The 22,550-nt window shown below is 45.7% G+C and overlaps 1 protein-coding gene and 2 pseudogenes across 1 annotated transcript in view; 2 read left to right on the forward strand and 1 right to left on the reverse strand.

The window, feature by feature from the left end:
• ADAT2 (adenosine deaminase tRNA specific 2) overlaps positions 1 to 22,550 on the reverse strand; it is a 628,714-nt gene that overhangs the window by 562,885 nt on the left and 43,279 nt on the right. The window lies entirely within an intron of this gene.
• Positions 1,788 to 11,525, forward strand: LOC136576992 (rab-like protein 3; annotated as a pseudogene).
• Positions 13,908 to 18,371, forward strand: LOC136577071 (rab-like protein 3; annotated as a pseudogene).

Genomic DNA, 22,550 nt, shown 5'->3' on the forward strand with positions numbered 1-22,550 from the left:
ACACCTTTATTTGCTTATATTTCCCGCGCCGCCGCTTAGCAATGATGCGGGTACCTGCAACCCGTACACAATGTAGTTGCGTATAGGCAGCGGGTATATCCGCGACCATGGAGCACAATGAGCTCTATGTCGCGGATATCCGCAGTAAAATAGAACATGCTGCGTTCTGTTTTCTGCAAGTGATTACATAATTTGGACCTGCTAATTTGAGCGGAATTGTGCAGTCCAATACATTTGATTGTTCTGCGTATTACCGCTGATCAAACGCATGTGGAATTTGCAATTTCTATCCAGTCATGTGAGCCCGGCCTAATGGTAGATCTCTACTTTTTTATCAAGTGACTGGGGACCGCTCCACGAGGCCAACAGCACTGCTCCAGGCACTTCGTGACCGTGGGTTGCCGGGAGCAAGGAGATTTGAAATTTCCTGGGCTCCGCGGCTCCTGCGAATGTGTCCGGCAGTTTGCCGGGGGGCGTATGTGCAGAAGCCGGAAAGGTCCATGGAGGATGATCGTATCGGGATTCAAATGCGGAGGCCTCCGGTGAGATGTTTCATCTCCTCGCACTAATTGCATCAGTGAGGGGAGATGAAACTTACTTCACCTTTTTAAAAAACTTTTAAATGATCGCAATTTGATCCCCGTGACATCTCCAGGCTCTCGGCTACCTCTGGTAGCTAGGAGCAGGGAGATTTTAAATTTCCCTGGCAATCCTTGACTTTTGCGCATGTGTCCGCCATAATGCTGACAGGCGCATGCACTGAAGCCGGGGTCAGGTCCATGGATAAAAATCCCATCGGGGGACAAATCCAAGGACCTTGGGTATGTAATTACATCTCCCCTCACAGATCAATCCGTTAGACGGAGATGAAACTTTAACTTTTTAAACTTTTTTTTTTACACTTTTTAACTCTCTGTGATCACCGTTATCCGATGGTTGGATAACGGTGATCATGTGACCAGGAACCACATATAGCCGTCCCCGGTGACATGTCCCTGCACTCGGCTATCTTTGACAGCCGGGTGCAAGGAGATTTTGAATTTGCCGGGCTCTCCAGCCTTCTGCGCATGCACGCCACATTGGCACATGTGCAGAAGCCCGTGGTAGGCCCTGATCGCATGGGAACATCATGGAAGAGGGGGGGGGGTGAGTATTTTCACCTCCCCTCATGGATCTGATCTATGAGGAGAGGAGGTGAAACTTTAACTTTTTAAAACTTTTTTTTTCACTTTTCCATGATCACGGCGGTCCCCGATGCCATCTCCTTCCTCCTGGCTACCTTCAGGAGCTGGGAGCCCAGAGATTTCAAATTTGCCGGGGCTCCTGGCCTTCTGTGCTACCTCCGGGCACCGACAGCATGGAGCTGTCACGTCCATAGCCCACGGGGCTTTAATCCCTGCAGGATGCATGTTTTACGTCCTCAGGGATTAAAGCCCACTTAGCTAGGATGTAAAGACACTATGGGCTGGCCACTAAGGGGTTAAAAATGATTGCAATAGCTGGTGCTAGGTAACTCAGGTTTTGGAAAATCGTCTTTGGTCCATTTGCTGTGTCATTACCAAGTCCTGGGACACCCATCATAGACTGTTAGCTGTTCGGCGGATGTCCAGCTTCATGAGTATTGGAATAGGACCCCGTAGGAGAAGACATTTTATATTGAGTTGTGGGATGTTGAAGGGTCGCTGGGAAGTGCATGCAGCATGAAATGCACCAGAGCCGTGTTCTACAATGGTGTTAACGGTATTGTCCTCGTTCATGATCTCACAAACAAGTAGACATCTCATAACATGTACCGCTGGTGCTTAGAAGCTTTGAATCGAGATCTACAGCCAACGGGGGTACTGGTGACCAACGGGGACTATGACCGGGAGCAGTTTGCAAGCAACCAGATCCCTCTGCTGGTAATCGGCACCAAACTAGATCAGATCCCAGAGGCAAAATGGAACAAGATTCTAAACCACACTGCGTTTTTTTTTGCTGAGGACAGCGATCACAGGCACTGGCAATACAGGGCGCTGGTGTCCTGTTGCCATGGCAACCAGCCAGGCTCTTTGCGATTATATCGCGAGAGCCCGGCAACTTCACAGAGGGAGCGTGCTCCCTCTGTGAATCCTTCCCATGCCGCGATCTACATAGATCGCGGCAGGAAAGGAGTTAACAGCCAGGGGCGCATCTCTGATGCAACCCCGCTGTTGCAGCTGCCGGATAGTGTGAGATTGCTTAGGATCTCGCGCTATCCCAAGGACGTACGTTTACGCCTTGTTGCAGTAAGTACCCAGCTGCCAGGACGTAAACTTATACCCTGGAACGAGAAGGGGTTTAAAATGCCTCCACCAAATGTCCGGCTTCATCATTGTGTCATATGTGATGGATCTTGAGTCCCAAACAGCCTCACCCGAACCAAAGATTGTGAAACAAATACACAAGACACTTTCATTTGGTGTTTAATTGACAACATTTTATTTGAAATAACATTATATTTTTATTCAGTGTCTCAAATGTAAGATCAGACCAATTGCTATAAGAAGACACTGAAAATGGCGCATCCCCGACTCACAAAGAGTCATCATCCAGCACTCAGGAGAGGAAAAACCCCCTGTGGAGGAAACCTCTGGGGAGCCATGGCTGGAGGACGGCCCTCCCTCTGGGCTTAGGGGGTTAATGCCAATATGTAACAGCATCTTTTATCAGAATTGATACATTTCATCATACTTACAGTAATACATCCTATAGCAGAACATTACATATGACAGTTATTAGTAAACAAGGCGAGGGCAAAGCAGAGGCCCCGTGTGATGCCTAATGGAGATATCGAAATGTGACCTCTCCGGGCAGCGGATACTGGATATGACGGAGATCTGGCTGCAGCATCTGTCACCCCATGGATCGCTAGGGATAATAGACATGATCTGGCTGGCTGCGCAGTTATGGCTGATCGGGCTGGCTAGGTAAATATGGCTGATCTGGCTGGCTAGGCGGGTGTCCCCTCCTCCCTCACAGATGGTGAAGCTCCAGGTCTCCAGACACACCAAGCACCACGCTGCATGTGGCCGTATCCCCTTCCGTCATGGAGTTTTCTTGGATAGGCTCTTTATGACATAGGCCTAGCTGTGGATGACATCAGCACAGTTGCCGTGGTTACTGCAGGTGTTTATCACCAAGGCCTCATCCACTTGAAGTCACCCATAATTAACTGTTTAATGACTGGTACTCTCTTTTCTACAGAAGCCTATTAAAAAAATAAAATAAAATGATTGCAATGTAAAGTAGGTATGGTAAGTGTTAACCCCTTAGTGACAAAGCTTTTTAGTTTTTTTTTTATTTTCGTTTTTTCCTCCCCCCTTTTAATAAAATCGTAACTCCTTTATTTATACATCGATGTAGCTGTATGAGGGTTTGTTTTTGCGGGCCGAGTTGTATTTTTCAATGGTATTAGTTAATGTACCACATAATGTACTGGAAAAACGTAAAAAAAAAATTCTAAGTGGAGAGAAATAAAGAAAAAATCAAATTGGTACGTCTTATTTCTACGGCGCACAAACTGCAACAAAAATGACATGATAACTTTATTCTATGGGTCAGTGCGATTACTACGATACCAAACATATATTTCTTGCCTTTGTTGTACTACTTGTATTTTTTTCAACGACTTTTAATTTTTTTAATAATCATTTTCTGCCGCCATCTTCTGTGCGCAATAACTTTTTTATTTTTCTGCTGACATAGTTGTGCGATGGCTCATTTTCTGCAGGACATCCTGTAGTTTGCGTTGGTACCATTTTGGAATACATACCACTTTTTGTTCGCTTTTTATTGAATTTTTTTTGTGGAAACAGAGTGACCAAAAACTTGTGTGAACAGCCTCATTGAAATGAATGGGAGCGTTGTACAGCGTTTAGTGCTGGAAAAGCAGCGCTAAATGCTTTAGAAAGATGTGGCTTGGTGTGTTTTTTGGAATGTCTAGAATGAATTATTGGATTTACAATGATAGGCATTCTGCCATGACAGCCCTGAGGCCTTTCAGAAGGCCGAGGCTGCCATGACACCCGCACGACTCCCTCCGACTTCATCGTAGGGGGCCGTACGGGATGATGTTCAGGGGATTTAAATGCTGCTGTCAGAATTGATTAACTGCTCCGATGAGCAGTTTATCACACCTGTTGCTACTTGGTGTCGGCTGTAAGAAACAGCCCGTGCCTGCGATGTATGGAGGGAGATCGCCTCGTAATCATTTTTCATAAATAGACCACCGATACAGGCCATTGCAGGTGACATTATCTGTCCTCAGCGTTATCACTGTGTTCTCTGTGCTGTTACATAGGACTGCAAGTGACATCTGCTGTACTACAGTATATCATCTGTTCTCAGCGTTATCACTGTATTCTCTGTGCTGTTACATAGGACTTCAGGTGACATCATTATCTGTCCTCAACGTTATCACTGTGTTCTCTGTGCTGTTACATAGCACTGCAGGTTACATCTGCTGTACTACAGTACATAATCTGTCCTCCGTGTTATCACTGTGTTCTCTGTGCTGTTACATAGGACTGCAGGTGACATCATTATCTGTCCTCAGCATTATCACTGTGTTCTCTGTGCTGTTACATTGGAGAGCAATTTAACAGTACTGTACTGTACTAGTGTATTACACGTCGCTGATGATGGAGAAGGGTGGGTTGCACTAGCAGCAGAAGGAGGAGGAGATGCCAAGCAGGAGATCACATGGGTGCAGCAGCAAGGTCACGTGGGCCGGCACATGCCTGTGATATTAGAGTCAACCAATGTTAGTAGAGAAAAAATTTTGGCTAAAAAAACAGCCGTACATGAAATCAGCCTTAGTAGATGTCAATGCTAGTAGAGGTTTTACTGTGTATACTCGTATATATATGAAATTAGACTGTGATAGTACGATGAGTTCACTGTAGTTGAGAGACTATACTTGATTCTGCAAAGACTGGCAAATCGATAGTGTTACCAGAATCCTGCAGTCTTGTGTTGCCAAGTGTTATATTAATAAAGTATACAAAACTGTGTTACAACACTGAAGCCTGCATGTTACCTGAAGTGTTTGTACCATTGAAACCCACACGCCAGTTGAAGTGCCCGTACTGTTGATTCCTGTACACTGCTTAACTACAGTCTGTGAAACTAACAGTGACTGTACCACTAATTGGCTGCCAAGTAAAGAGTGTTAAAACTTGCTGCAATGTTTGCTTCGTCTTGTAGCTCTCCTTCAAGGCGGGACACCCCCACAGATGACCAGTTGTAGTGCCATTGCTGACTAGGAGGAGAAGAAAGGCAAGACTCCAGTGGACAAAAGGGCACAAAATGGAATCACTGAGCAGTGGAAAAACATTACCTGATCAAATGAATCCAGATTACTGTTACACCGTGCTGATAGGAGGGACAGAATGAGGCACAAGCAGCATGGAGTGATGAACCCTTCCTACTAGGTGTCAGGCTGGTAGAGGTGGATAATGGTGTTGTGACTGTTTTCTTGCACACGCTGGGTCCTCTGATGCGTAGGGATGGATGCTATGATGAATTGGCATAGCCTGAAGGTCAAAGGTGGCTCAACACGCTACTAGATCGGTCTTTCTAAGAAAGTGGCCATTCAGTGTATGTGGTCCAATATACAGTACTAAAGAACTCCAAAGAGCCTGTTAGAAGAAGCTAGGTTTATACTGCAACAAGAGATAGGGTGTTGAACAAGCAAGTAGGCTGATATCAGGTAATTTCTGCTTACCTCTCTGGATTCAGGACTACGTCTGCAGCCAGCCCATCGCCAAGGTTGCTTATTGTAATGCCTCTGTGCTGTCTCTGCAAGAACTCCATACTCAGTACTCTGTCTATCACCCTCCTACACACTGGAGGGAAATGGGCATCCAAATATAGACTTTGCTAGAAAAATATAGGTAACACAACTTTCTGTGCCACATGCACCCCCAAGCTGCCCTGCTATTTTGGTTTCCCACTGACTGTAACAACCAGGCTATGGCTACTTCCATACCCTATGACAGTGATGACAAACCTTTTAGAGACTGAGTGCCCAAACTGCATCCCAAAACACACTTATTTATTGCAAAGTGCCAACAGTTCAGGGGGCGGGGCTTATCACGATGTATGATTTTTACCTCCGTCGTTATAAAAAGGACAGGGCTGCTTCAAAATAGAAAGTGTGCAGATTTTGACAATGTTTTGGATGCAGAAATACTGCAGAATTCGCACGTTAATTATCGCCACGTGTAAACATACCCCAGCAGTAATAGTGACCCCCATGGCGGCCCAGCTGTAATAGTGTCCCCCACAGTGGCCCCAGTGGTAATAGTGCAACCCACAGTGACCCCAGCGATTATAATGACATCCTACAGTGGCCCCACTGGTAATAGTGACATCCCACAGCGGCACTAGTGGTTATAGTGACACTGCACAGTGGCCCCAGTAGTAATAATGAAAATTCACTGAAAAGCACCCAAAAATTGATGAATTTATTTATAGTGTTATTAAAATATAACTTTTTTTTACAAATTTTCATTTAAAATAAAATGTAACACACTACCTATAACTCAGCACACACCGGGGACTAGACAGACACTAAAAAAACAAACAAAGAACGGAAAAAAAAGTGAAAAGTGACATAATTATTGATCATATTCAGCCTTTGGATGATAAATTGGTCACGTAGTGATTGAAGTGACACAATTGCTGATGGTATTCAGCCCTCAGATGAGATATATACAGATATCACTATTGGATTTAAAGGGATATAATTAACCATCGTCTCCGATTTATTATGAGACAGTAACAATGAGATTGGGACAATGGTCCTTCACATAGAGGCAATATAAGTGTTTACTGTCCCTTGGAGGATTGTATGCTAATCATCAGAACAAGCCCCTAAAAGCATAGGCCACTGGAGGTCTCAAATTGGTGAATACCAACGTATGAGAATCACCAACCAGTGGCAACTTATGAGGAAAGAAAAAACGTATGATCTCTTGACATAGTGTCTGAAACACACTTTATCCCTTTAGTTTCCTTGTCTGTCCCCTTTTTTCTGTTCTTTGTTTGTTTTTCTAGTGTCTGTCTAGTCCCCGGTGTGTGCTGAGTTATAGGTAGTGTGTCACATTTTGTTTTAAATGAAAATTTGTAATAAAAGTTATATTTTAATAACACTATAAATAAATTCATCAATTTTTGGGTGCTTTTCAGTGAATTTTGATTTCAAGTCTAAAGGACCCCTTTGTCTCTGTGATTTTCAGTAGTAATAAAGACATCTAACAGTGACCCCAGCGGTAATAGTGACATCCCACAGCGGCACTAGTGGTTATAGTGACATTGCACAGTGGCCCCAGTAGTAATAATGACATCTAACAGTGACCCCAGCGGTAATAGTGACATCCCACAGCGGCCCCAGTAGTAATAATGAAATCCCACAGCGGCCCCCAGTAGTAATAGTGACATCCCACTGCAGCCCCCAGTAGTAATGGTGCCCCCCTGAGACCCATATACTTACCCCCTCCTCCTCGTGGAAGCACCGCCACTCCTCTGCTTGGCGCTGCTAGCAGCGCTCATCCCAGGTGCACACTGTGTCGTCAGTGTGCTGCTGGACGCCTCCTCTCCCTGCTCTCACGGAACCTAAGAGGAAACTGAAATCACAATGTGCACCTGGATCAGCACAGCTAGCAGCGCAGGTGAGTGAATACCTGCAGGGGAGCCACGGCTGCTGCCGGTATTCACTGCCGTGATGAACGTCTGACGGCGGCGTTTACCAGCAGGTAGGGCTCTGCGCACCGCCTTTGGCACGCGTGCCATAGGTTCGCCACCACTGCCGTATGGTAACACCACACCACGATGATGATTAATAAAGTGTACATGTGAATGTACTTTTATCTACACAATAAACAGTTTTATTACACACATTGTAACAGTATACAACTTTCTACTTCTCTCTCCCTTAGGAGTTTATCATCTATATTCCAATATCTGCTGACTGAAAACTACATGTTATCAGCCAATGAAAAGCTGATTGCATGTTGCTTACAGCTTCTCTGCTGTCCCCAATCACTTCATTGCTTGTTGATAAAAGTGGTTTTCCGGGCCATAACTATTGATAACATCCTCAGGATAGGCGATCAACAGTTTATCAGAAAGGATCCGCCACTCAGAATCCCCACAGATCAGCTAATTGAAGTGACAGCAGTGCTCGGGTGAGAATCATGTCACTTCAGTCCATACAAGGCACAGCACTGTACATTGCATAGTGGCTGTGCCTCGTATCGCAGCTTATATTCTTATAACGATAAGGGCTGCAGATAAGGGGGTGCTGTGGTTTTGATGAATACCACACAATATGAGCAGGAGATTCTTCATCAACTGGGAGAGGAAAAAGTGTATGACAGTCTAGATAGAAATCCGACAGAGTGTTTTCAAAAACAATTACGCATCCTTTTCAATGAAGCCTTGGTTGAAGGAGTCATTGATCAGACTCTTGCTAATTATCTGGATGTTGCATACTTTAAAACACCGATAATATATACCCTGTCTAAAATACATAAAAATTAAAAAAAGAACCCTGGGCGGCCCATCGTCCCTGACTCTGACTCTGACTCTGATTTTGATTCTTTTGGCAATTGTGTCAATTTAAAAACTGTTTTTTTGTACAGCACACATAAAAATGAAGACTTGCACCTCAAAATGGATACCCCTGTTTGTCCTGTGTTCAGAAACATACCCATTGTGGCCCTAATCTACTTACAGGACACATGGCGAGGCCTATAATGCAGGGAACAGCCGTTGGATTTCAGGGTGCAACTGAATAAATTCCAGGCCGCATTGCCCACTTGTAGAGCCCTTTAGCGGCCAAAACGATAAAGAACCCCCGCAAATGACCTAATTTAGAAAACTAGACCCCTTAATGAATTCCTGTAGGGGTGTACTGCGTATTTTTAACTCACAGTTTTTGAATGAATCTAAGCAAAGCAGAAGAAAATAATTACGATTTTTTAGTTTTTTGGCAACTGTGTCATTTTAAAAACAATGTACAGCAAATATGTGAATGAAGACTTGCACCCCAAAATGGATACCCCTGTTTGCCCTGTGTTCAGAAACATACCCACTGTAGCCCCAATCTACTTATAGGACACATGGCTAGGCCTATAATGGAGGGAATACCCGTTGGATTTCAGGGCACAACTGAATAAATTCTAGGCCCCATTGCCCACTTGTGCAGAAAAAAATTGACTCCCTAAAAATAATCCCCCCCATCTCCATTTTTTCCCATTCTTTAAATCTTAAATAAAAGTAATAATGTAAACTGCTTGGTATGTCTGAAGACAGGGTTAATTACAGAGGCAGGTTGGGATGGGCACATGGGGCAATTAAACCGGGTATCCCATCTGCTCCCATACTTTTTGGGGGGTACTTCTTGACCTCAGCGGCAAGGATGGGGTGTAAAAAGTGGCGCTGTGTGAGGCTTCATAATCTTGCTGAGGTGCGGCTGTCTCACACAGAAGGTGCTCAGCAGGCTGCTCCTGGAACTGCAGGAAGGCGAGCGTTTCTGGATCTTCTTGTAAATTACGTATTACAGGTAGCGGTCCGAATAATGCCGGACTCACACGGCCGTATGTGGAATCTGCTTACGGAGGCCTGCAGTGGATCCCAGCTTTGAGCCCGGCCGTGGCCCTGCATATGTCCGTGTACTGCGCATAACTGTGTACTCACACAGGCGGTCATGCGCAGTACACCTTTATTTGCTTATATTTCCCGCGCCAACGCTTAGCAATGATGCGGGTACCTGCAACCCGTACACAATGTAGTTGCGTGTAGGCAGCAGGTATATCCGCGACCATGAAGCACAATGGGCTCTGTGTCACGGATATCCGCAGTAAAATAGAACATGCTGCGTTCTGTTTTCTGTAAGTGATTACGTAATTCGGACTCGCTAATTTGAGCGGAATTGTGCAATCCAATACATTTGATTGATCTATGTATTACCGCTGATCAAACGCATGTGGAATTCGCAATTTCTATCCAGTCATGTGAGCCCGGCCTAATGGTAGATCTCTACTTTTTTTATCAAGTGACTGGGGACCGCTCCACGAGGCCAACAGCACTGCTCCAGGCACTTCGTGACTGTTGGTTGCTTGGAGCAAAGAGATTTGAAATTTCCTGGGCTCAGCGGCTCCTGCGAATGTGTCCAACATTTTGCAGGGGGGCGTATGTGCAGAAGCTGGAAAGGTCCATGGAGGATGATCGTATCGGGATTCTAATGCAAATGCAGATGTTTCATCTCCTCGCCCCAATTGCATCAGTGAGGGGAGATGAAACTTCATCTTTTTAAAAAACTTTTATATGATCGCAATTTGATACCGGTGATCACGTGACTAGTAACCGCATATCGCGGCTCCCCGTGACATCTCCGGGCTCTCAGCTACCTTTAGTAGCTAGGAGCAGGGAGATTTTAAATTTCCCTGGCAATCCTTGACTTTTGCCTATGCGTCCGCCATAATGCTGACAGGCGCATGCGCTGAAGTCGGGGTCAGGTCCATGGATAAAGATCTTTGACAACTGGGTGCAGGGAGATTTTGAATTGGCCGGGCTTTCCAGCCTTCTGCGCATGCACGCCACATTGGCACATGTGCAGAAGCCCGTGGTAGGCCCTGATCGCGGGGGAACATCATGGAAGAAGAGGGTGAGTATTTCCACCTCCCCTCATGGATCTGATCTACGAGGGGAGGAGGTGAAACTTTAACTTTTTAAAACTTTTTTTTTCACTTTTCCATGATCACAGCGGTCCCCAATGCCATCTCCTTCCTCCTGGCTACCTTCAGGAGCTGGGAGCCCAGAGCTTCAAATTTGCCGGGGCTCCTGGCCTTCTGTGGTACCTCCGGGCACCGACAGCATGGAGCTGTCACGTCCATAGCCCACGGGGCTTTAATCCCTGCAGGATGCATGTTTTTACGTTCTCAGGGATTAAAGTCCACTTAGCTAGGACGTAAAGGCACTATGGGCTGGTCACTAAGGGGTTAAAAATGATTGCAATAGCTGGTGCTAGGTAACTCAGGTTTTGGAAAATCGTCTTTGGTCTATTTGCTATGTCATTACCAAGTCCTGGGAAACCCATCATAGACTGTTAGCTGTTTTGTGGACGTCCGGCTTCATGAGTATCGGGAGGGGTCCCCGTAGGAAAATACACTTTATATTGAGTTGTGGGACGTTGGAGGGTCGGTTCGAAGTGCATGCAGCATGAAAAGCACCAGAGCAGTGTTCTACAATGGTGTTAACGGTATTGTCCTCGTTCATGATCTCACAAACAAGAAGACATCTCATAACATGTACCGCTGGTCCTTAGAAGCTTTGAATCGAGATCTGCAGCCAACAGGGATGCTGTGACCAACGGGGACTATGTCCGGGAGCAGTTTGCAAGCAACCAGATCCCTCTGCTGGTGATCAGCACCAAACTAGATCAGATCCCAGAGGCAAAATGGAACAAGGTTCTAAACCACACTGCGTTTTTTGGCTGAGGACAGGGATCACAGGCACTGGCAATACGGGGCGCTGGTATCTGGTGTCCTGTTGCCATGGCAACCAGCCAGGCTCTTTGCGATTATATCGCGAGAGCCCGGCAACTTCACAGAGGGAGCGCGCTCCCTCTGTGAACCCTTCCCATGCCACGATCTACATAGATCGCGTCAGGGAAAGGGTTAACAGCCAGGGGCGCATCTCTGATGCAACCCCGCTGTTGCAGCTGCCGGATAGTGCAGATTGCTTAGGATCTCACGCTATCCCAAGGACGTAAGTTTACGCCTTGTTGCAGTAAGTACCCTGCTGCCAGGACGTAAACTTATACCCTGGAACGAGAAGGGGTTTAAAATGCCTCCACCAAAAAATGCCTCCAGAAAAAAAATGGACTCCCTAAAAATAATCCCCCCATCTCCATTTTTTGCCATTCCCAAAATCTTAGATAAAACTAATAATGTAAGCTGCATGGTATGTCCAAAGACAGGGGGTAATTACAGAGGCAGGTTGGGATGGGCACATGGGGCAATTAAACCGGGTATCCCTCCTGCTCCCATACTTTTTGGGGGGTACTTCTTGACCTCAGCGGCAAGGCTGGGGTGTAAAAAGTGGCGCTCTGTGAGGCTTTATAATCTTGCTGAGGTGCGGCAGTCTCACATAGAAGGTGCTCAGCAGGCTGCTCCTGGAACTGCAGGAAGGCGAGCGTTCCTGGATCTTCTTGTAAATTACGTATTACAGGTAGCGGTCCGAATAATGCCGGACTCACACGGCCGTATGTGGAATCTGCTTACGGAGGCCTGCAGTGGATCCCAGCTTTGAGCCCGGCCGTGGCCCTGCATATGTCCGTGTACTGCGCATAACTGCGTCCTTACACAGACGGTCATGCGCAGTACACCTTTATTTGCTTATATTTCCCGCGCCGCCGCTTAGCAATGATGCGGGTACCTGCAACCCGTACACAATGTAGTTGCGTATAGGCAGCGGGTATATCCGCGACCATGGAGCACAATGAGCTCTATGTCGCGGATATCCGCAGTAAAATAGAACATGCTGCGTTCTGTTTTCTGCAAGTGATTACATAATTTGGACCTGCTAATTTGAGCGGAATTGTGCAGTCCAATACATTTGATTGTTCTGCGTATTACCGCTGATCAAACGCATGTGGAATTTGCAATTTCTATCCAGTCATGTGAGCCCGGCCTAATGGTAGATCTCTACTTTTTTATCAAGTGACTGGGGACCGCTCCACGAGGCCAACAGCACTGCTCCAGGCACTTCGTGACCGTGAGTTGCCGGGAGCAAGGAGATTTGAAATTTCCTGGGCTCCGCGGCTCCTGCGAATGTGTCCGGCAGTTTGCCGGGGGGCGTATGTGCAGAAGCCGGAAAGGTCCATGGAGGATGATCGTATCGGGATTCAAATGCGGAGGCCTCCGGTGAGATGTTTCATCTCCTCGCACTAATTGCATCAGTGAGGGGAGATGAAACTTACTTCACCTTTTTAAAAAACTTTTAAATGATCGCAATTTGATCCCCGTGACATCTCCAGGCTCTCGGCTACCTCTGGTAGCTAGGAGCAGGGAGATTTTAAATTTCCCTGGCAATCCTTGACTTTTGCGCATGTGTCCGCCATAATGCTGACAGGCGCATGCACTGAAGCCGGGGTCAGGTCCATGGATAAAAATCCCATCAGGGGACAAATCCAAGGACCTTGGGTATGTAATTACATCTCCCCTCACAGATCAATCCGTTAGACGGAGATGAAACTTTAACTTTTTAAACTTTTTTTTTTACACTTTTTAACTCTCTGTGATCACCGTTATCCGATGGTTGGATAACGGTGATCATGTGACCAGGAACCACATATAGCCGTCCCCGGTGACATGTCCCTGCACTCGGCTATCTTTGACAGCCGGGTGCAAGGAGATTTTGAATTTGCCGGGCTCTCCAGCCTTCTGCGCATGCACGCCACATTGGCACATGTGCAGAAGCCCGTGGTAGGCCCTGATCGCATGGGAACATCATGGAAGAGGGGGGGGGGTGAGTATTTTCACCTCCCCTCATGGATCTGATCTATGAGGAGAGGAGGTGAAACTTTAACTTTTTAAAACTTTTTTTTTCACTTTTCCATGATCACGGCGGTCCCCGATGCCATCTCCTTCCTCCTGGCTACCTTCAGGAGCTGGGAGCCCAGAGATTTCAAATTTGCCGGGGCTCCTGGCCTTCTGTGCTACCTCCGGGCACCGACAGCATGGAGCTGTCACGTCCATAGCCCACGGGGCTTTAATCCCTGCAGGATGCATGTTTTACGTCCTCAGGGATTAAAGCCCACTTAGCTAGGATGTAAAGACACTATGGGCTGGCCACTAAGGGGTTAAAAATGATTGCAATAGCTGGTGCTAGGTAACTCAGGTTTTGGAAAATCGTCTTTGGTCCATTTGCTGTGTCATTACCAAGTCCTGGGAAACCCATCATAGACTGTTAGCTGTTCGGCGGATGTCCAGCTTCATGAGTATTGGAATAGGACCCCGTAGGAGAAGACATTTTATATTGAGTTGTGGGATGTTGAAGGGTCGCTGGGAAGTGCATGCAGCATGAAAAGCACCAGAGCCGTGTTCTACAATGGTGTTAACGGTATTGTCCTCGTTCATGATCTCACAAACAAGTAGACATCTCATAACATGTACCGCTGGTGCTTAGAAGCTTTGAATCGAGATCTACAGCCAACGGGGGTACTGGTGACCAACGGGGACTATGACCGGGAGCAGTTTGCAAGCAACCAGATCCCTCTGCTGGTAATCGGCACCAAACTAGATCAGATCCCAGAGGCAAAATGGAACAAGATTCTAAACCACACTGCGTTTTTTTTTGCTGAGGACAGCGATCACAGGCACTGGCAATACAGGGCGCTGGTGTCCTGTTGCCATGGCAACCAGCCAGGCTCTTTGCGATTATATCGCGAGAGCCCGGCAACTTCACAGAAGGAGCGTGCTCCCTCTGTGAATCCTTCCCATGCCGCGATCTACATAGATCACGGCAGGAAAGGAGTTAACAGCCAGGGGCGCATCTCTGATGCAACCCCGCTGTTGCAGCTGCCGGATAGTGTGAGATTGCTTAGGATCTCACGCTATCCCAAGGATGTACGTTTACGCCTTGTTGCAGTAAGTACCCAGCTGCCAGGACGTAAACTTATACCCTGGAACGAGAAGGGGTTTAAAATGCCTCCACCAAATGTCCGGCTTCATCATTGTGTCATATGTGATGGATCTTGAGTCCCAAACAGCCTCACCCGAACCAAAGATTGTGAAACAAATACACAAGACACTTTCATTTGGTGTTTAATTGACAACATTTTATTTGAAATAACATTATATTTTTATTCAGTGTCTCAAATGTAAGATCAGACCAATTGCTATAAGAAGACACTGAAAATGGCGCATCCCCGACTCACAAAGAGTCATCATCCAGCACTCAGGAGAGGAAAAACCCCCTGTGGAGGAAACCTCTGGGGAGCCATGGCTGGAGGACGGCCCTCCCTCTGGGCTTAGGGGGTTAATGCCAATATGTAACAGCATCTTTTATCAGAATTGATACATTTTATCATACTTACAGTAATACATCCTATAGCAGAACATTACATATGACAGTTATTAGTAAACAAGGCGAGGGCAAAGCAGAGGCCCCGTGTGATGCCTAATGGAGATATCGAAATGTGACCTCTCCGGGCAGCGGATACTGGATATGACGGAGATCTGGCTGCAGCATCTGTCACCCCATGGATCGCTAGGGATAATAGACATGATCTGGCTGGCTGCGCAGTTATGGCTGATCGGGCTGGCTAGGTAAATATGGCTGATCTGGCTGGCTAGGCGGGTGTCCCCTCCTCCCTCACAGATGGTGAAGCTCCAGGTCTCCAGACACACCAAGCACCACGCTGCATCTGGCCGTATCCCCTTCCGTCATGGAGTTTTCTTGGATAGGCTCTTTATGACATAGGCCTAACTGTGGATGACATCAGCACAGTTGCCGTGGTTACTGCAGGTGTTTATCACCAAGGCCTCATCCACTTGAAGTCACCCATAATTAACTGTTTAATGACTGGTACTCTCTTTTCTACAGAAGCCTATTAAAAAAATAAAATAAAATGATTGCAATGTAAAGTAGGTATGGTAAGTGTTAACCCCTTAGTGACAAAGCTTTTTAGTTTTTTTTTATTTTCGTTTTTTCCTCCCCCCTTTTAATAAAATCGTAACTCCTTTATTTATACATCGATGTAGCTGTATGAGGGTTTGTTTTTGCGGGCCGAGTTGTATTTTTCAATGGTATTAGTTAATGTACCATATAATGTACTGGAAAAACGTTAAAAAAAATTCTAAGTGGAGAGAAATAAAGAAAAAATCAAATTGGTACGTCTTATTTCTACGGCGCACAAACTGCAACAAAAATGACATGATAACTTTATTCTATGGGTCAGTGCGATTACTACGATACCAAACATATATTTCTTGCCTTTGTTTTACTACTTGTATTTTTTTCAACGACTTTTAATTTTTTTAATAATCATTTTCTGCCGCCATCTTCTGTGCGCAATAACTTTTTTATTTTTCTGCTGACATAGTTGTGCGATGGCTCATTTTCTGCAGGACATCCTGTAGTTTGCGTTGGTACCATTTTGGAATACATACCACTTTTTGTTCGCTTTTTATTGAATTTTTTTTGTGGAAACAGAGTGACCAAAAACTTGTGTGAACAGCCTCATTGAAATGAATGGGAGCGTTGTACAGCGTTTAGTGCTGGAAAAGCAGCGCTAAATGCTTTAGAAAGATGTGGCTTGGTGTTTTTTTGGAATGTCTAGAATGAATTATTGGATTTACAATGATAGGCATTCTGCCATGACAGCCCTGAGGCCTTTCAGAAGGCCGAGGCTGCCATGACACCCGCACGACTCCCTCCGACTTCATCGTAGGGGGCTGTACGGGATGATGTTCAGGGGATTTAAATGCTGCTGTCAGAATTGATTAACTGCTCCGATGAGCAGTTTATCACACCTGTTGCTACTTGGTGTCGGCTGTAAGAAACAGCCCGTGCCTGCGATGTATGGAGGGAGATCGCCTCGTAATCATTTTTCATAAATAGACCACCGATACAGGCCATTGCAGGTGACATTATCTGTCCTCAGCGTTATCACTGTGTTCTCTGTGCTGTTACATAGGACTGCAAGTGACATCTGCTGTACTACAGTATATCATCTGTTCTCAGCGTTATCACTGTATTCTCTGTGCTGTTACATAGGACTTCAGGTGACATCATTATCTGTCCTCAACGTTATCACTGTGTTCTCTGTGCTGTTACATAGCACTGCAGGTTACATCTGCTGTACTACAGTACATAATCTGTCCTCCGTCTTATCACTGTGTTCTCTGTGCTGTTACATAGGACTGCAGGTGACATCATCTTCTTTCCTCAGCGTTATCACTGTGTGTTCTCTGTCGTGTTATATAGGACTGCAAGTGACATCATTATCTGTCCTCAGCATTATCACTGTGTTCTCTGTGCTGTTACATTGGAGAGCAATTTAACAGTACTGTACTGTACTAGTGTATTACACGTCGCTGATGATGGAGAAGGGTGGGTTGCACTAGCAGCAGAAGGAGGAGGAGATGCCAAGCAGGAGATCACATGGGTGCAGCAGCAAGGTCACGTGGGCCGGCACATGCCTGTGATATTAGAGTCAACCAATGTTAGTAGAGAAAAAATTTTGGCTAAAAAAACAGCCTTACATGAAATCGGCCTTAGTAGATGTCAATGCTAGTAGAGGTTTTACTGTGTATACTCGTATATATATATGAAATTAGACTGTGATAGTACGATGAGTTCACTGTAGTTGAGAGACTATACTTGATTCTGCAAAGACTGGCAAATCGATAGTGTTACCAGAATCCTACAGTCTTGTGTTGCCAAGTGTTGTATTAATAAAGTATACAAAACTGTGTTACAACACTGAAGCCTGCATGTTACCTAAAGTGTTTGTACTATTGAAACCCACACGCCAGTTGAAGTGCCCGTACTGTTGATTCATGTACACTGCTTAACTACAGTCTGTGAAACTAACAGTGACTGTACCACTAATTGGCTGCCAAGTAAAGAGTGTTAAAACTTGCTGCAATGTTTGCTTCGTCTTGTAGCTCTCCTTCAAGGCGGGACACCCCCACAGATGACCAGTTGTAGTGCCATTGCTGACTAGGAGGAGAAGAAAGGCAAGACTCCAGTGGACAAAAGGGCACAAAATGGAATCACTGAGCAGTGGAAAAACATTACCTGATCAAATGAATCCAGATTACTGTTGCACCGTGCTGATAGGAGGGACAGAATGAGGCACAAGCAGCATGGAGTGATGAACCCTTCCTACTAGGTGTCAGGCTGGTAGAGGTGGATAATGGTGTTGTGACTGTTTTCTTGCACACGCTGGGTCCTCTGATGCGTAGGGATGGATGCTATGATGAATTGGCATAGCCTGAAGGTCAAAGGTGGCTCAACACGCTACTAGATCGGTCTTTCTAAGAAAGTGGCCATTCAGTGTATGTGGTCCAATATACAGTACTAAAGAACTCCAAAGAGCCTGTTAGAAGAAGCTAGGTTTATACTGCAGCAAGAGATAGGGTGTTGAACAAGCAAGTAGGCTGATATCAGGTAATTTCTGCTTACCTCTCTGGATTCAGGACTACGTCTGCAGCCAGCCCATCGCCAAGGTTGCTTATTGTAATGCCTCTGTGCTGTCTCTGCAAGAACTCCATACTCAGTACTCTGTCTATCACCCTCCTACACACTGGAGGGAAATGGGCATCCAAATATAGACTGCTAGAAAAATATAGGTGACTCAACTTTCTGTGCCACATGCACCCCCAAGCTGCCCTGCTATTTTGGTTTCCCACTGACTGTAACAACCAGGCTATGGCTACTTCCATACCCTATGACAGTGATGACAAACCTTTTAGGGCTCATGTCCACGGGCAAAATAAGAATTAAAATCCGCAGCGGATTTTAACTCTTCTTCTGCCCGCGGATCCGCACCCCATAGGGATGCATTGACCACCCGCGGGGTAGATAAATACCCGCGGATGGTCAATAAAAGGGATTTAAAAAAAAATGGAGCATGAAAAAATCTGGACCATGCTCCATTTTCATGCGGGTCTCCCGCGGGGACGGCTCCCGCGGGCTTCTATTGAAGCCTATGGAAGCCGTCCGGATCCGCGGGAGACCTAAAATAGGAATTTAAAAGAATTACTCAACCGGAGCGGGCGCGGAAGGTCTTCGCTTCCTCACGGCCGGATCTTTGTTGCTTCGGCTCGGCGGATGTGCCCGGCGGCCGAAAAAGAAGATCCGGCCGTGAGGAAGAGAAGGCTTTCCCCGCCCGCTCCGGATGGGTAAATGCTTTTAAATTCCTATTTTCAGCGCTCATGTCCGCGGGGCAGGAGGGACCCGCTGCAGATTCTCCATGGAGAATCTGCAGCGGATCTGATTTTCCCCGTGGACATGAGGCCTTAGAGACTGAGTGCCCAAACTGCATCCCAAAACCCACTTATTTATTGCAAAGTGCCAACAGTTCAGGGGGCGGGGCTTATCACGATGTATGATTTTTACCTCCGTCGTTATAAAAAGGACAGGGCTGCTTCAAAATAGACAGTGTGCAGATTTTGACAACTTTTTGGATGCAGAAATACTGCAGAATTCGCACGTTAATTACCGCCACGTGTAAACATACCCCAGCAGTAATAGTGACCCCCATGGCGGCCCAGCTGTAATAGTGTCCCCCACAGTGGCCCCAGTGGTAATAGTGCAACCCACAGTGACCCCAGCAATTATAATGACATCCCACTGTGGCCCCACTGGTAATAGTGACATCCCACAGTGGCACTAGTGGTTATAGTGACATTGCACAGTGGCCCCAGTAGTAATAGTGATCTCCCACAGCGGCACTAGTGGTTATAGGGACATTGCACAGTGGCCCCAGTAGTAATAGTGATCTCCCACAGCGGCACTAGTGGTTATAGTGACATTGCACAGTGGCCCCAGTAGTAATAGTGATCTCCCACAGCGGCACTAGTGGTTATAGGGACATTGCACAGTGGCCCCACTGGTAATAGTGACATCCCACAGGGGCACTAGTGGTTATAGTGACACTGCACAGTGGCCCCAGTAGTAATAGTGATCTCCCACAGCGGCACTAGTGGTTATAGTGACATTGCACAGTGGCCCCAGTAGTAATAGTGATCTCCCACAGCGGCACTAGTGGTTATAGTGACATTGCACAGTGGCCCCAGTAGTAATAGTGATCTCCCACAGCGGCACTAGTGGTTATAGTGACACTGCACAGTGACCCCAGTAGTAATAATGAAAATTCACTGAAAAGCACCCAAAAATTGATGAATTTATTTATAGTGTTATTAAAATATAACTTTTATTACAAATTTTCATTTAAAATAAAATGTAACACACTACCTAGAACTCAGCACACACCGCGGACTAGACAGACACTAAAAAAACAAACAAAGAACAGAAAAAAAAGGGAAAAGTGACATAATTATTGATCATATTCAGCCTTTGGATGATAAATTGGTCACGTAGTGATTGAAGTGACACAATTGCTGATGGTATTCAGCCCTCAGATGAGATATATACAGATATCACTATTGGATTTAAAGGGATATAATTAACCATCATCTGCAATTTATTATGAGACAGTAACAATGAAATTGGGACAATGGTCCTTCACATAGAGGCAATATAAGTGTTTACTGTCTCTGATTGGAGGATTGTATGCTAATCATCAGAACAAGCCCCTAAAAGCATAGGCCACTGGAGGTCTCAAATTGGTGAATACCAACGTATGAGAATCACCAACCAGTCGCAACTTATGAGGAAAGAAAAAAACGTATGATCTCTTGACATAGTGTCTGAAACACACTTTATCCCTTTAGTTTCCTTGTCTGTCCCCTTTTTTCTGTTCTTTGTTTGTTTTTCTAGTGTCTGTCTAGTCCCCGGTGTGTGCTGAGTTATAGGTAGTGTGTCACATTTTATTTTAAATGAAAATTTGTAATAAAAGTTATATTTTAATAACACTATACATAAATTCATCAATTTTTGGGTGCTTTTCAGTGAATTTTGATTTCAAGTCTAAAGGACCCCTTTGTCTCTGTGATTTTCAGTAGTAATAAAGACATCTAACAGTGACCCCAGCGGTAATAGTGACATCCCACAACGGCACTAGTGGTTATAGTGACATTGCACAGTGGCCCCAGTAGTAATAATGACATCTAACAGTGACCCCAGCGGTAATAGTGACATCCCACAGCGGCCCCAGTAGTAATAATGACATCCCACAGCAGCCCCCAGTAGTAATAGTGACATCCCACTGCAGCCCCCAGTAGTAATGGTGCCCCCCTGAGACCCATATATTTACCCCCTCCTCCTCTAGTGCCACTCCTCTGCTTGGCGCTGCTAGCAGCGCTGATCCCAGGTGCACACTGTGTCGTCAGTGTGCTGCTGGACGCCTCCTCTCCCTGCTCTCACGGAACCTAAGAGGAGACTGAAATCACAGTGTGCACCTGGATCAGCAACTGGGAGAGGAAAAAGTGTATGACAGTCTAGATAGAAATCCGACAGAGCGTTTTCAAAAACAATTACGCATCCTTTTCAATGAAGCCTTGGTTGAAGGAGTCATTGATCAGACTCTTGCTAATTATCTGGATGTTGCATACTTTAAAACGCCGATAATTTATACCCTGTCTAAAATACATAAAAATTAAAAAAAGGACCCTGGGCGGCCCATCGTCCCTGATTGTGACTCATTGTTTGAGAATATCTCCACGGAAAAAAGTATGATTTCGATTCTTTTGGCAATTGTGTCAATTTAAGAACTGTTTTTTTGTAAAGCACACATAAAAATGAAGACTTGCACCTCAAAATGGATACCCCTGTTTGTCCTGTGTTTAGAAACATACCCATTGTGGCCCTAATCTACTTACAGGACACATGGCAAGGCCTATAATGCAGGGAACACCCGTTGGATTTCAGGGTGCAACTGAATAAATTCCAGGCCGCATTGCCCACTTGTAGAGCCCTTGAGCGGCCAAAACGATAAAGAACCCCCGCAAATGACCTAATTTAGAAAACTAGACCCCTTAATGAATTCCTGTAGGGGTGTACTGCGTATTTTTAACTCACAGTTTTTGAATGAATCTAAGCAAAGCAGAAGGAAATAATTACGATTTTTAGTTTTTTGGCAATTGTGTGGCAATTTAAAAACAATGTACAGCAAACATATGAATGAAGACTTGCACCTCAAATGGATACCCCTGTTTGTCCTGTGTTCAGAAACATACCCACTGTAGCCCCAATCTACTTATAGGACACATAGCTAGGCCTATAATGGAGGAAACACCCGCTGGATTTCAGGGCACAACTGAATAAATTCTAGGCCCCATTGTCCACTTGTGCAGAAAAAAAATTGACTCCCTAAAAATAAACCCCCATCTCCATTTTTTCCCATTCCCTAAATCTTAAATAAAAGTAATAATGTAAGCTGCTTGGTATGTCCGAAGACAGGGGTAATTACGGAGGCAGGTTGGAATGGGCACATGGGGCAATTAAACCGGGTATCCCTCCTGCTCCCATACTTTTTGGGGGGTACTTCTTGACCTCAGCGGCAAGGATGGGGTGTAAAAAGTGGCGCTCTGTGAGGCTTCATAATCTTGCTGAGGTGCGGCTGTCTCACACAGAAGGTGCTCAGCAGGCTGCTCCTGGAACTGCAAGAAGGCGAACGTTCCTGGATCTTCTTGTAAATTGCGTATTACAGGTAGCGGTCCGAAGAATGCCGGACTCACACGGCCGTATGTGGAATCTGCTTACGGAGGCCTGCAGTGGATCCCAGCTTTGAGCCCAGCCGTGGCCCTACATATGGCCGTGTACTGCGCATAACTGCGTCCTCACACAGGCGGTCATGCGCAGTACACCTTTATTTGCTTATATTTCCC

Source organism: Eleutherodactylus coqui, chromosome 1 (assembly GCF_035609145.1).
Source record: "Eleutherodactylus coqui strain aEleCoq1 chromosome 1, aEleCoq1.hap1, whole genome shotgun sequence".
NCBI lineage: Eukaryota > Metazoa > Chordata > Amphibia > Anura > Eleutherodactylidae > Eleutherodactylus > Eleutherodactylus coqui.